Here is a 14,028-nt window from a genome sequence, read left to right on the forward strand (position 1 = left end):
GATAAAATGGAATCTACGAAGGTTAAAAAACATGAAAATGGAAGGGATAAAGCGAGGAATTAAAAAAGAAAGGGAAGGACAGCTATGGCATGCTAGATGTGAGTGCAGAGTAATTAAAATGACATCAGATGGAGGGACCACTATCGCCGTCTCCTCCTGTAGATGGGCACATAATGAAGACGGCGGCCAAGGCCTTTGGCTCCGCACCAAGAGCAGAGAGGCTAAAGATGAAGTACAACAAGAGAATCAATTCTCTCCTCCGTCCTCCCCTCTTCCACTCAGGGAGAGATTTACAGGCCAAGTTATGACAGCACACAATAACGGCAGCCATATTTCACTCCTGCAGTCTGACAACGGCAATCCGCAGCCAATCAAATCTTCCACAGAACAAAGTTGTTATCTCCTACATGTGTGTGTGTGTGTGTTGGAGGTGCTGAAAAACGCTTGTCACCGCTAAATGTGATTGTGCTACATCGAGTTGATCCGCTCAATTTATTGCTGTCGGCGATAAGGGATTCTGAGGATAGTGAGATAGGCTTTTATGGGAAACGCATTAGAAAAATAAACACCCATAAAAGCAGCCAGTTTCAATCAGGGAGAGATGAATCGCGTGGAAACATGATCAGGAAATACTGTATGCTCTTCAAAGTTCACGTAAGGCCTAAAGAGGAGCCGGGGGGAGATGGAGGAAGAAAGAAATACGAGAGCGAGAGAAATGAAATAAGGGATGCTTTGAGCCTGGACAGCCACGGCAGAATGATGAGAAAATAAAGGCTGAGAAGAGGAGACGCAGGAAAAAGAAAGAAGGCAACCAGAGAGTTACTTAAAGCTGGATGAAAGTGTGCATGGATCAATAGATATGGATGCGAATAGGGCGACTTTTAAATAAGGCTCTCGCTCGTGTCCTCAGCTTCTGTTTCACAAAGAAACTCAAACTCCACAGATCAATACCCAGCTCGTCTCTCTGGCCTGTGTCCTGTGCAGCATGTAGCCAGTGGCTCCTCTCCTCTGTGTGTCTGTTTGTCTCTGTTCGCAGCACTTGAAACCCCCTCAAACAGCCTTTCAAACACAGTCTGCTATTCTCTGCAGCCCTCCACCCCCCCGGCTCTCTCAACATCGACACCACCTTTGCTCGATAACTGCTTGTTTATCCATTTTCCCAACAAAGTAACCATCCTCCAAATCACTGCCAAGTAACAATCTGATATATTTCCATTTCCATTTAAGTAACTGCCTGCTCTGCTACTCTAATATTTGCAATTTGATATAACAATAGCAATACACAGATAGGGATGCAGCCTATACCCAATGGAAGAAACATTTCACATTTGCATTTTGAACATCTGGTACCGGGTTAGACTTTTCCAGGAAGAATTTTTCAGTTTTTTTTAGTTTTTTTTTGCATTTCTTGACAGCAGTAACGCTGAACTGAAACTGAAGAAAATACCAGTTAAAGGTGCTCAATACAGAATTCAGAGCATATCTATTGCCTCCACACAACTGCGCTGACGCCGTGGGTTGGGACGGCGTTATCATTAGTAACCGTTGTATGAGCGCAGTGCAGAGCGGCGTCTCCGAGCTAGCCAGTGGGGAGCGCTCACATGCACTAACATTCACTAAAAGCAACCCAGCCGGCCCGGCTATGTCAACAAAGCACAGAGAAGCTCAGATTACAACACATACAGAATGAGAGTGACTTAATGCTCTGGAAATCGAATTTAGCACCTTTAACTCAAGGAACCTTTTAAAGGAATAGCACAACATTTCGGGAAATATGCTTATTCACTTTCTTTCAGAGAGTTAGCTAGCTTAGCTTTCTTAGCACAAAGACTGTTTATCAAGAAATTGCTACAACACATAACTCTAACCCTAAAACCACAAATTGATGTTTTTACATTTTCGTTTGTGTATAGAATAAACAAATGAGATGCTTGTTAATTAGTGACTTTAGAAGTGTTGGTAGGCAAATTTTGGAACTTTGAAGATAGCCAGACTTGCTACTAAATCAGCTAAGCTAAGCTAAGTACTATCGATCTGCTCATCTAACTCTCAGAAAGAGAACAAATAAATGTTTTCCTAAAATCTTGAACCATTTTTTTGCGTTTATCATTAGAATATTCATGGGAAAAGACATCACTGTACTAAGGACACTATCTAATTTCCAAATGACCTCAGGGAAATACCACAGCAATGAAAATAACACCACAAAAAAAACACAATAATTGCTAATTGTGAACACACTATACAGGCAGAAGACGACCAGAAATCAATCAAATATGATGCAGAAAGGATAAAAACTAAATGCTAGATAATACTTGTGTGCACTTCATTTATTATTCCTGACCAGCTACTGTGAGTCGTCGCCAGCCCTGGGACATCTGTTATTGAGATGCAGAGAGACTGCCGATGGTTTGGTCTGAACCCAGACCGTGCTTCACTGCCTCACAGCAGCCTCTGGACAAGTGTGTGTCAATACGCAGAGAATGCTACATTAGAGCTTTGTTTGACCAGAGGGCTTTTGAATTTAGCCCGGTGCGTATATGTGTGTGTACATTTGCATAAACACAGGTGTGTGTGCCCTATTCCAGAAACAATACATTGATTAGTCCAATCTAAATCAGACAGAGAAAGAGACTGTGTTTCACGGACAAAGAAGTGTGTATATTTGAGTTTATGCATGTATCACTGACTGTGAGCATGCGGATGTCAGGCTATTTCTCTGCTCACATCCTCCTCCTTGTTTCTCTCATTAGTAAAAGCGGACCTTGTTCGTCATTATGCTGTGATGGCCGGTTCCCACTGTGCAAATGTCACCAGAGTCCTCTCCCTGTGTCACCTCTGTCTGCTCCCTGCTGTCCCCTCTGACACCTCTGGGACCCTCCCTGCCCTTTCTCTGACAAGGAACCCTGGTGAGTACGCTCACATACACTCACTCACACACACACTTACACACAGACAGGCACACAGGATTGCACATGTGCATGCAGACACTCACAAACACAGAGGAAACACTGACAAAAACATCCACAGGCATAGAGGCACACATTATCATAATAGATTACATTTATTATAAGATGGAGCACTTTGTGCTTCTGGCTATACACTGTACACTGTATACAATGTATCTTAAATCTGAACTTCCTTTGACACCACTTACCTATTAGTTAGTAACTCTGCATTAAGGTACCACTGACAAACCAGCACATCATTCAGTATGAAACACTGCTGCTATTCACACAGATGTTGCTTCCTAGCCTTACGGATACATCCCCAGAGGAGCTATACAACCTCCATTAGTTACATTGTATAGACTTTTGTATAGAGAGGTGATAGCATTCTCTTCCAACAATGTAGAGCATACACTTCCATTATATTCACTTAGATGCTGTGTAAGTACTGTGTAGGCATACACACTAAGGAAAAAAGGGGTGTTGTACATAAGCCGTTGCCACAGTTTCAATAATGTTCATACTCGTAGCTTGTTTGGACCATAGACTGTATATAAGAAGTAGATGTAGTCACCATGACGTCACCCGTTGGTTTGTGGACTGCCGTTTCGAAGCCTTGAGTTCGGCTTTTTGGCAGTTGCCATCTTGGTTTTTTGCAACCAGAATTGACTCGAGAGGATGGAGCTAAGTACAACCGAACGCTAAATAAGAAATTTTTAGGCGACCAAAATGTTACAATTAACTTTCATGAACTGAAAATACACTGTGAAAGGGTTAAAGTTCTAAGACGAAAACACAGACAACTCCCAGACCGGACAACGCCGTGGTAGCGACCTGTCAATCACAAGGTAGCCACGCCTTAAAGCATCCCCTGCTTTATGGTCTATTTGACTCTAAATGAGACCATAATTTACTAAATGAACATCATGCTGTATTGAAGAAGACTTGAAACTAGCGATTGAAACCATAAACTCATGTTTACAATGTTTACTGAGGTAATAAATCAAGTGAGAAGTATGCTCATTTTCTCATAGACGGCTATACAATCAGACTTCTTTTTGCAACCAGAGGAGTCACCCCCTGCTGGCTATTAGAAAGAATGCGAGTGTAAGACACTTCCACATTGTCTTCACATTTCAGACCCGGAGGTTGCCCACTGGTTTGGACGTAAGAGAAAATGCAGTGTTAAAATATTGCATCTAGAAAACGACCCCCCCCCCAAAACATTTTTTTTAGCTAAAATTGGGGCATGAATAAAAAATCTGCTGCAGGATGTAAGTAATTAGGCAAGGAAGAAGGGATGGCAGAAACACAAGGAAGGACAGACCAAAGGAAGATTAAGTAATAAGAAGCATCAAACATGAAACATCATCAACTGTTTTCTATTAGTAAACAACCCTGAAGGTCCATTAAGAAGAATTAGTAGTATGTATGTTATGATCTTGGAAAATCTTTCCTCACTATGCTGTGTTTTCTTTGAATGTCAAGTTTATTTGTGTAGTCCTTTACAGGCTCCAAGAGCTTTATAAAAACGCCCACACTCTGATAACTCAAAGTAAATGAAAATGGCACTACTGATGTTAGACCGGCAATGACAACGAGGAAAAAACTCCCACGACAACCTCAGTAGAAACAGATCCTGCTCTTCACCCTCTTCTTTGTGTGGAGGAGAGAGGGAAGAGAAAAATATTCTTTGATACATTCATAAAGCTGCAGGCCAAATGTGTTAAGCAAGTGGTGAATAATATACACAGAAAGGTTTGTTTATGTGGCAGGTAGTTAAATAGATAAATCTATTTTTTATGCATGCAAAATCATTACAAGGCACTATATTCCAATTAGATTTGATCGCAGAATTAGATAAACAAGATTTGTTATTATTGTATCATATTATTTTCCTGCTAGTTCACATATAGCAGCAGACTTCTGCTGCTGAGAGGAGAGGAAGCAGTGAGAAGGAGGAGATACACCTGGGTCGACCCCCACTGCTTCCTAAAGGGAGTTAAGTGTGTTTGACTCAGAGAGGTGATCAAAGCTTGGCTGCTGGGCAGCATGCCCTTGCAGTAGTCTTGTTCTTACCTTCCATCTTGTTCATCTTGGAAGCAAAGCGGCTGCTCAGAGCAGAGTACAGAAGACGAGAAAGCTGTGGGGGGGAAACCTTGCTCAGAGCGTTTGGAGAGATTTAGATATCAGCTGTTGAAGAGTTCATTGAGAGAAGGAATTATCAGAGGCTTATATTGAAGCAACTGGATTATTTTCTGTGTATTTCTTCGGGCGGGGAGACTTGTATATTTGGAAAGACTGAAACTCTGCATGTTAAAGTCTCTTTAACAGCACAGTGCAGTTGTAGCTCAGAGAAATGGTGAACAAAGCATTTAACGGTTGGAAGATAACCAAACTACATCCCTGTATGTGGTTGTACAAGTGTGCCAGCCACTATCTGATTGATGCTTAAAGGAACAGTGTGTAGCTTTTAGGGGGATATATTGGCAGAAATGGAATATACTATTGAAAGGCGTGTTTTCTTTAGTGTATAATCACCTGAAAATAAGAATCGTTGTGTTTTCGTTACCTCGGAATGAGCCGTTTATGTCTACATAGGGAGCGGGTCTTCTTCACGGAGCCAGCTGCCATGTTTCTACAGTAGCCCAGAATAGACAAACCAAACACTGGCTCTAGAGAGGGCCATTTACATTTTCACGTTTTTTCCATCAGCCATCGTACTTCTCCTACACGCTTCACACACAGGAGAATTTTCAGTTGGTTGCAATCTGCAACCTCACCACTAGATGTCGCCAAATCCTACACACAGCACCTTTAAATGATTTTATCATACAGGTTAACAATAGAAAATACCATGACAACATGTAAAGTGTAATGTGAAAGGAGCCATTAGTGCTGATGAGCGTTTTAGCATCTTTGAGCTCATTGTTTTTTGTTTTTTACAGCCTGCAACTTACTGTTCTAGTTCACTCTCACCTCTCTCATCTCTGATAAACCAACTGTATGCTAGATACCCAGCACCAAATGACTGACAGACTAGTTAGTTAGCGACTAGCTGGTGAATATATTGGAGCATTTAGCGGGTAAAGATATTTTTTCTGAGGAGTTGATAGAGACCAAAACAGAGCTAAAAGGAGAGTAAATATTGGACTTCAGATGACCAGAAACACAACTCCACATGAATGATAATGCTGCTCTGTGTATGTAGGACGTGTAAAAAGACACCAGTTTGCTGACATATTTGCCAACACCTTTATAGGGTGATGATATGTCAGTGATGTGTTTATAGCTTGTTGCACTGCCACCATGTGGTAAAAAACAAACATTGGTAAAATTGGTAAAATTCGAGAATTGTTGATTTGTGTTCCTGTTGCCGGCAACCAGCATGTCCGTCTTCACTTAGTTCCCTGCACAATGTAACTGCCACCACCACTTTATTGTGGACAAACAAGAAATCTATATTAAGAAAAGGAAATAATACACCTTGACTGAGCCCATCATAGAGACCAGAGTGTGTGGAAGAAAACACAAACATAACCACTAAGGAAGTTATTGATTCCATTCAGAAGGATACATTGATGAGCTAACAAAAACTAATCAATACTGTTTCTTTTTATAGTCTTTGTAATATGTTGTTGGCCTGTGTAGTCAATATTGTGTATTATCCATGACAATAACATCCAAATTATGTCGTCACCGGTCATTGATGACTATGCCAGAGCCTGTTGCCCTCGACTATGAAAGAATAAAAAGAAAGAATGCAATAATTGCAGGTGGTGTGTTCGGGGTCAATTGTCCCTTGAACAGTGAACACAAAGAGAGAACGACAAAAGAGCGAGCCCTGGGTGTGTTTAATGGTGTATTAAGATTTTGTATAAGTCATTTAACCTTTCACCTTCAGGCAATTATGAATTTCCCTGCCTTGTTTAATCAATGCTATCGATCGCTGTCGTTAGGTCGGTATTAATTGGACTTGTCAAAACGCATAATCTTGGTCACCGTGTGGCTGCGTCTGCCCAGGAGAGGTTATCATCAGGGATCAGAGCTGAATGGTAATGAGGGTGTATGGGCACCAGAGATAATACCAGACAAGTGTGTGTGTGTGTGTGTTGTGCGGTGTAGAGGTACACTGAGGTTAGTATGTGTGTGTTTCGAATTTTAATGATGTCACTATTGTTCCCAAACACAATATATCCTCTTCACGCTTCCTCTTTCTCTGTTTCCTCGTCTTTGAGTGTCGGGTGTGTGTACTTGTATTAGTCACCTTTTGGGGACAAAAAGCATAGAATTCATGGTTAACACTTATTATATTTAGTTAAAGCTGCTATAATCTACAACCCACAGAGAATTATCCCCCAACTCTGCAGATCCCCTCAGCTCTACTGAACGTTTTAGCATCTTTCAGCTCATTGTTTTGGTTTTCTGGGCAGCAACTTTACTGTTTTGATTAATTCTTACTGCTTTTATCAGTGTTGTCTGCAGCATCAGGCAGCCATTTTCAGCGGAAAACAAACACACTGATAAACCCAACTGTACTCTAGTTGCCCAGCATCAAATGGCAGACAGACAAAGTTAATGACTAGCTGGTGAACATAGTGCAGCGTTTAGCAGCTAAAGAGATGGATATTTTTCTCAGGAGTTGGTGGAGACCAAAAACAGAGCTTGAAGGAGAGTGAATATTGGACCTAATGTTACATTCATCAGGTGACCAGAAACACCACTCCAAATGTTGCCCCTTATTAGCTGGATGTGTAGATATGCAACTGTTTGCCAAGACGTTCGCCATATCAACTTAAAGGTTGATACTATGTGACTGTTGTGTTCACAGTTTATTTCTAAGTAAATCAGTAATTGCAGGTTTAAGGTCAGGATGCAGAAAAGGTTGGGGTTAGGTATGTAACGGTTATGGTTAACGTCAGGCAGTGTTGTTGTACTCAAGACCGGTTTCGAGACCACTTTTTGAAGGTCTCCGTCTCATCTCGGAATTTTTACATTTTTACTCAGTCTGGTCTCGGTCTCAGATAAAGAGGACTCAGGATTTTATATCAAGACCAGTCAGTATCACAACTGCGGGGGTATCACTTAATTGCCTGTGCAATGTCTGATTTATTTGCTAACATCAATACTGTGATTGCCCATAGAAATCAAAGGAAAATTCCCACATAAAATTCACCTCTGCAGTGCCTTTTGATTAATTCTTCAAGACATTTCTCATGGCACGCACACACATATAAAGTACATATACGTATAATAAAAGAGGGGAATGAAGAGGAATCTTCATTTGTTTTCTGCATGTTTTTATGGTAATGTGGATCTTTCAGATCAATTCGAAGAGTGCCTCAATGGTTTGCATGTTCCACATTTTATGGTAAGTGTGTCATACAGTGTGGGACTCGCACTGGTCTGGTCTTGACTTGGTCTCAATCCCTCAAAGTCTTGGTCTTGTCTCGCTCTCGATACCCTCTGGTCTTGGTAATGACTTTGTCTCGGTCTAGGTGGTCTTGACTCCAACAATGACGTTAGGCAAGACTCCAGGGAATGAGTGTTAGTCAATGTGTGTGTGTAGGGCAATACTGTTTAATAGTGCACAGCCATACATCTGCTGAACAAATGGTTCGTTGGCTGTGTGAGCCTATGGCATCAGCAGGGGGGTATATTAACCACATGCACATACAGTCTTGTATACACAGGGAGACACAGGGAGACAGAAACATGTACGCACAAACAAAGATTTTCTTTTTAAATTGCTGTTAGTTATGGATTGATTCTAACATAATGAACAAAACCGTCTCTTGCTGTCTTAAAATGAAACATGTCTTATAGGCTTATTATGATATAATTCCTTCCTTTGTGTGAGAGAACAGTGCTGGTATTTTTGTAGCTGTAAGATGATCCACAGGTGGAGCCACAAACTGATATTCATGTGGTTCTGTCACTATATTGAATTGACTATGTTGAGAACTAGTTCATCTTCATGCTTTGGTGTCTTTTCTCATATATACAGACAAATCTCTCTCTTTTCTTTCTGCTTTTGTTGTCTCTCTCTCTCTCTCTCTCTCTCACACACACACACACATACACACACACACACACACAGACCTAAACACATGCATACATACACACAAAATAGCCCGTACATGACTGAAATTTGATCAGGTGTCCTCCAACCTCAGCTTCAGCTGCGGGGCCCTAAAATCAGCTCTAACCATCCATCATGCTTTATAGCACATCACACATACGACCTGACAACAGACAGAGAGAGACGGAGAGGAGGAGGGAAACGGAGATCGCTATGGAGGGAGGGAGGGTATTATAAAGAGCCAAACAGCAGGAGAGAGAGAGAGGGGAGAGTAAAAAAAAAAAAAAAAACGAGGGGGAGAAAAAGCATCAACCTTTTCTAATCAATATCCATTTCCCGGGGCTGTCATGTTGTTGCGAGAGTGGCTGTTGCATTACCAAACAGAGAACGTCTGATCCTAAATAAAATATCACCTTCAATCCAAACCATCCCATTCATCTTCATTTAACAAACACTCAGCTTTTGGCAATACCTTTTATGCACGCTCCGCCATAGTCGGAATGAATATGTCAGAGCGACGGGGCCTGGCACCTGCGTACGGGAACATTTCTCCACACAAGACTCTTGACTGTGAGTGGCATTGTTGCACTGCACAATTCCATAGGGATGGATTGCAGCGTGCAATTGAATTTACAGTTTATGACTCATGAGCTTATGGCTCGAAGATTATAAGAGAGGGGATTTTTAGAATACATGACTATGAATTTAAATCCAAAGAAAGACGAGTGGTTTGTGAAGTTTATTTTTTTTACTTGCAGGGCTCTCCAGAGAGTGAGAGTATGCCGTATTCATGTTAAATGAAATGTGCGTGTAAGATGCATGTGTTTATGTATGTATGTGTGTGTGTGTGTATGTACTGTCCCAATGATGCAGAATCATCTTAAAAATCAGTTTGTGCGTACAGCAGTGCATGTGTCCGTTTGTGTATACACACTCCTTTAAATAAGTCCAGACTGACAGCTGACCTTATCAGCAGAAAGCAGGATCTAATTTGTGTGATGATAAGTCTGAGAAAAACATGTGAATGCACAAATTGTCTCTCTTCTCTCTCTTCACTCCCTCCTGATTTCCCCCCCTTCTGCTCTTCTTTCTTCCTCTTCTCTCTGTCCGTCACGAGTCTACAAGCGGCATTAAGTAAATCATCTGACTGTGTATCAAATGAGAAAAGAGCAACGTAATGTCATTACTGACGTACTGCTCGTTTCCCTGATTCTCACGGCTCTCCATCAATGGACTCTTTAGTTTTCTGAGTGAGTGAGAAAGGCAAAGGAAAGACTATTTTGCATTGGTTTGCCTCTCTTTTAGCGAACGTCCAGAGTGCACAATTCTTTCTGTCTGTTTTGACCTCCAGACTGGACTGGATGAATCTGAAAACACCGGCCTTGCATTTGAGTGATGCTACCTATTAACTATTATTGTAATCCATGTGCTGCTGCACTGAGACATCAATCAAATCTCGACCACATCACTATTTGATGCATGTTCAGTTATCTGACAACAGAAACAGGAAAATATGTAAACAGAGTACAACTAAATTTTAGTTTGGCTCCATTAAGACAGGTCAATTTTTAGATTTTAGTGGAAAGAAAACATCTAAAATACACATTTAGGTGTTTTTATTTTACCAAACCTTGTTTATTTGCATCTGTAGATTTCTCCTAATTCACCAAAAGTTAACATTAGATAATGCCTCATTTGCATATGTATACACAATATTTCAAAAAAATTGTAAGTAGTGTAAGTAATCAACAAATCTATTATTTAATATTTTTACCCGATTCACCTGCAAAATGTTTGGAATTTTACAATCCATATCTTTAAAGGTCATTTTCTCAAAATTAGTTTTTTCTCCGACTGAGCCAGAAATTTACACTTCAGTAGCACCAAACTTTCCAGTTTCCTTCCTATCTATATTCTGTTTTGACAGAGGGTTTGTTCATATATCATCAATAGCCTGATTTATACATCATTTTATTTAAAAAAAACAAAAAACAGTGAAAATAATTTTTTTTATGGCTGTTTTCTGACTTATGGAGTGATAAATATCCCAAATCCCCGTTGTAAAAATCTTTGACTCTACAGTTATATGTCAACAAAATGTAATTTTGAACCTGGCTTTATCCAATCCAATCAGGTTTCTGTTCTGGAAATGTATGCAAATTAGCACATATTTGATAAGATAATTCCTCATTTCAGAAAACTTGTAAAACAAAAAATAGTAATCTTAATGTAAGTAATCAACTGGGGAAGTTCATGATCATCATATCACCATGACGATATCTATTAGTTAAATCTTTTACCCTATTCACCTGGGGTGTGTCCCCTAACCAGCTGAGACTTGGCAAACAGGACTGTGTCTGTTCCACTCCTCACCAGATGTGGGCTGTGATGCACACGGTGGTTTGCCAGCCTGAAAGAGGAAGGGTCTAGCTGTTTCATATTAGGTGTTTATGATGATCTTTGGTTAGACGCTTCAGATTATTAGCAAAAAAACCTGAAAATGCTTTTGTGGATGTGTTGTTTTCACACATATACTGTGTTTTCAGACATATGGTGCCTGCAAATGAAATCCGTGAGCTCGTATTTACAACACTAGAAGTCCTGTACACTATTTGCTTGGCGTTCAAGTGGTTAGGTCGTGAGAACACTGCTGCTAAGCAACGGCAATATTAATGTTACTGTCGGCATCTAGAAGCCACAGAGGCTAGCAAGTGGGTAACATAATGCAGTAAATGCATAATGACGAATTAAAATATACGACTAAAATTACAATATATTAACTTATTATGCACCAAAAAATAAACTTCCATGGCCTCCGTCATTTCTCACACATCACAAGTCTTAAACTCAGAGCTTTCAAAAACTTTCCACTTACGATGTCGTGAATACTACAAGAGAAGGGCGTTAATAGGGACTCTTCTTGTGAACACGGTAAACACGACCCCATTTGAAGGCACCAATTGTGAGGAGGACATAGTCTGAAAGAAAGCAAGCAAGCAACAAAAGAAAAGAAAAGCTTGTGTGGGAAAGGTCTCATGTCACCTCATTTGTCTGTCTTTGCCCTCTCCTCCTCTCTCATGGCATCATGTCGCTCTGTGCTGTGATCTGTGGAGCCGTGACAGGAGCCTGATCCTCAGAGCTGCATCTCCACTTCAAACACTGAGAGGCAAATGACCCGCTACTGCACGGGAGGGTAGCACACGGGATTATATGCATACACACACACACACCTACTGTACACACTATATGAGTGCTCGGGATGTCTTAACTCGTCCTTTGGGTCTGCCTGAGATGTCATCTCCTCCAGCAGCTGCTAACAGTCCATTTCAGCCGCTAACCCTGCCTGGGGCCAGAGCCTTACAGTGGGGTACTAATGATCTCTCTGCTTCAGTCTGTCCCTCCCTCTCCATCCATCCGTCTCTCACACGTTTCTCACTGCCGCTATAACTATATCTCCCTCCTTCACTGTACTGCCTCTACTGTCGATTGCATCTCCGTTCATAAAATCCCTGTCAGTAGCTGCACCTGTTCGGTATTCGCTCTCGTCCATAATTGCGCGCACGGCTGTGCATTCGCAGCCGAGCACTCTTTGTAAACCCGGCGTCCATTAACATTGTGTTTACTGTCTCTGTATCATTAAGAACCGCGGACGTGTGTCCTAGTAAAAGACTGGGACATAAACTGAAGTGATGTAGCCACGGTCAGACTCACATTATTCTCTGTTCTATTTCCATGGCTGCCTGGGAGCCTAAAAGCCTTCATAAATTACACTGTTATTTGGGTCAAACCTCTGTTAGTAAGCACGTGGCTGATTTAGAGCCCCGACTGCCTACCCATAGCTCTGTGTTTGTGCTTTACATAACCACACATGCACAAGCAAACGCTCCGTCGTAATGGCATAAACAATAAACATTCACTTAATATCCAGCAGAGTATGACAACGATATAGACGGAGAGAAGCGTATTTTCTTCTTTGTGAATAGACCACAAGTAGAGTTTGAGTCAGCACCCGCACACTCGTTTAGTAACCCATCTTGTGTGGTCAAACATCAACTATCACAGTGTGTGTGCTTGCTGCATGTGGTTATGGATTGTGTGTGTGTGCATGTGCTAGTGTGCCTCCAAAGATGCCGTTAGTTTTCCATGACATTGTACAGACCATGTGATTGTGGTTTTACACTACAAAAACCCCACCAACTGGTTTTTCTCTTAGACTTGTAATTTGGCTGTCTTGCTGGCTTTCTGTGTATACCTCCAATGTTTATGTTCTTCATTTCTCCCCAATTGTGCATTTGATGGCTAAATGACAGGTTTAATTACATTTATTTCTAAAATCACCAGATGAAACTACTTTATCCAACTATTGTGATTTTGAAGTGTATTATATCTTTAGTTGATAGGTCACATGGTCCTGTCTGCAGTACAGCAGTACACTGTCTGAAAACAAGACCACAGCCATGCTAGCGGTACAGTGGTACTTTGTGCTACATGCCAAACTCAACATGCTACCATGCTCACAATAACAATGTGAACATGCTGATATTTAGCAGGTGCAATATTTACCGTCTTCTTAATTTAGTGCGTTAGCATGCTAACTAGATCTGTCAAAGTTAACGCGATAATAATGGGTTAATGCAAATTTGTTTTAACGCCACTAATTTCTTTAACGCAATCAATCTTTTGGAGTTTGTAGCTCAGTTTTAAGCCTAGAGTGAAGATATTGGTATCATATGAAACTAGTAAAACTAAGGAATCCATTGGTACCAACCATGTCATACTAGCTTGTCATGAAGGAGGTTAAATAACGCTCCAAACTTGTGCTAAATTTTGGCGAGGAAAAACTGGCATGGCCATTTTCAAAGGGGTCCCATGACCTCTGACCTCAAGATATGTGAATGAAAATGGGTTCTATGGGTACCCACGAGTCTCCCCTTTTCAGACATGCCCACTTTATGATAATCACATGCAGTTTGGGGCAAGTCATAGTCAAGTCAGCAC

Source organism: Sebastes fasciatus, chromosome 11 (assembly GCF_043250625.1).
Source record: "Sebastes fasciatus isolate fSebFas1 chromosome 11, fSebFas1.pri, whole genome shotgun sequence".
NCBI lineage: Eukaryota > Metazoa > Chordata > Actinopteri > Perciformes > Sebastidae > Sebastes > Sebastes fasciatus.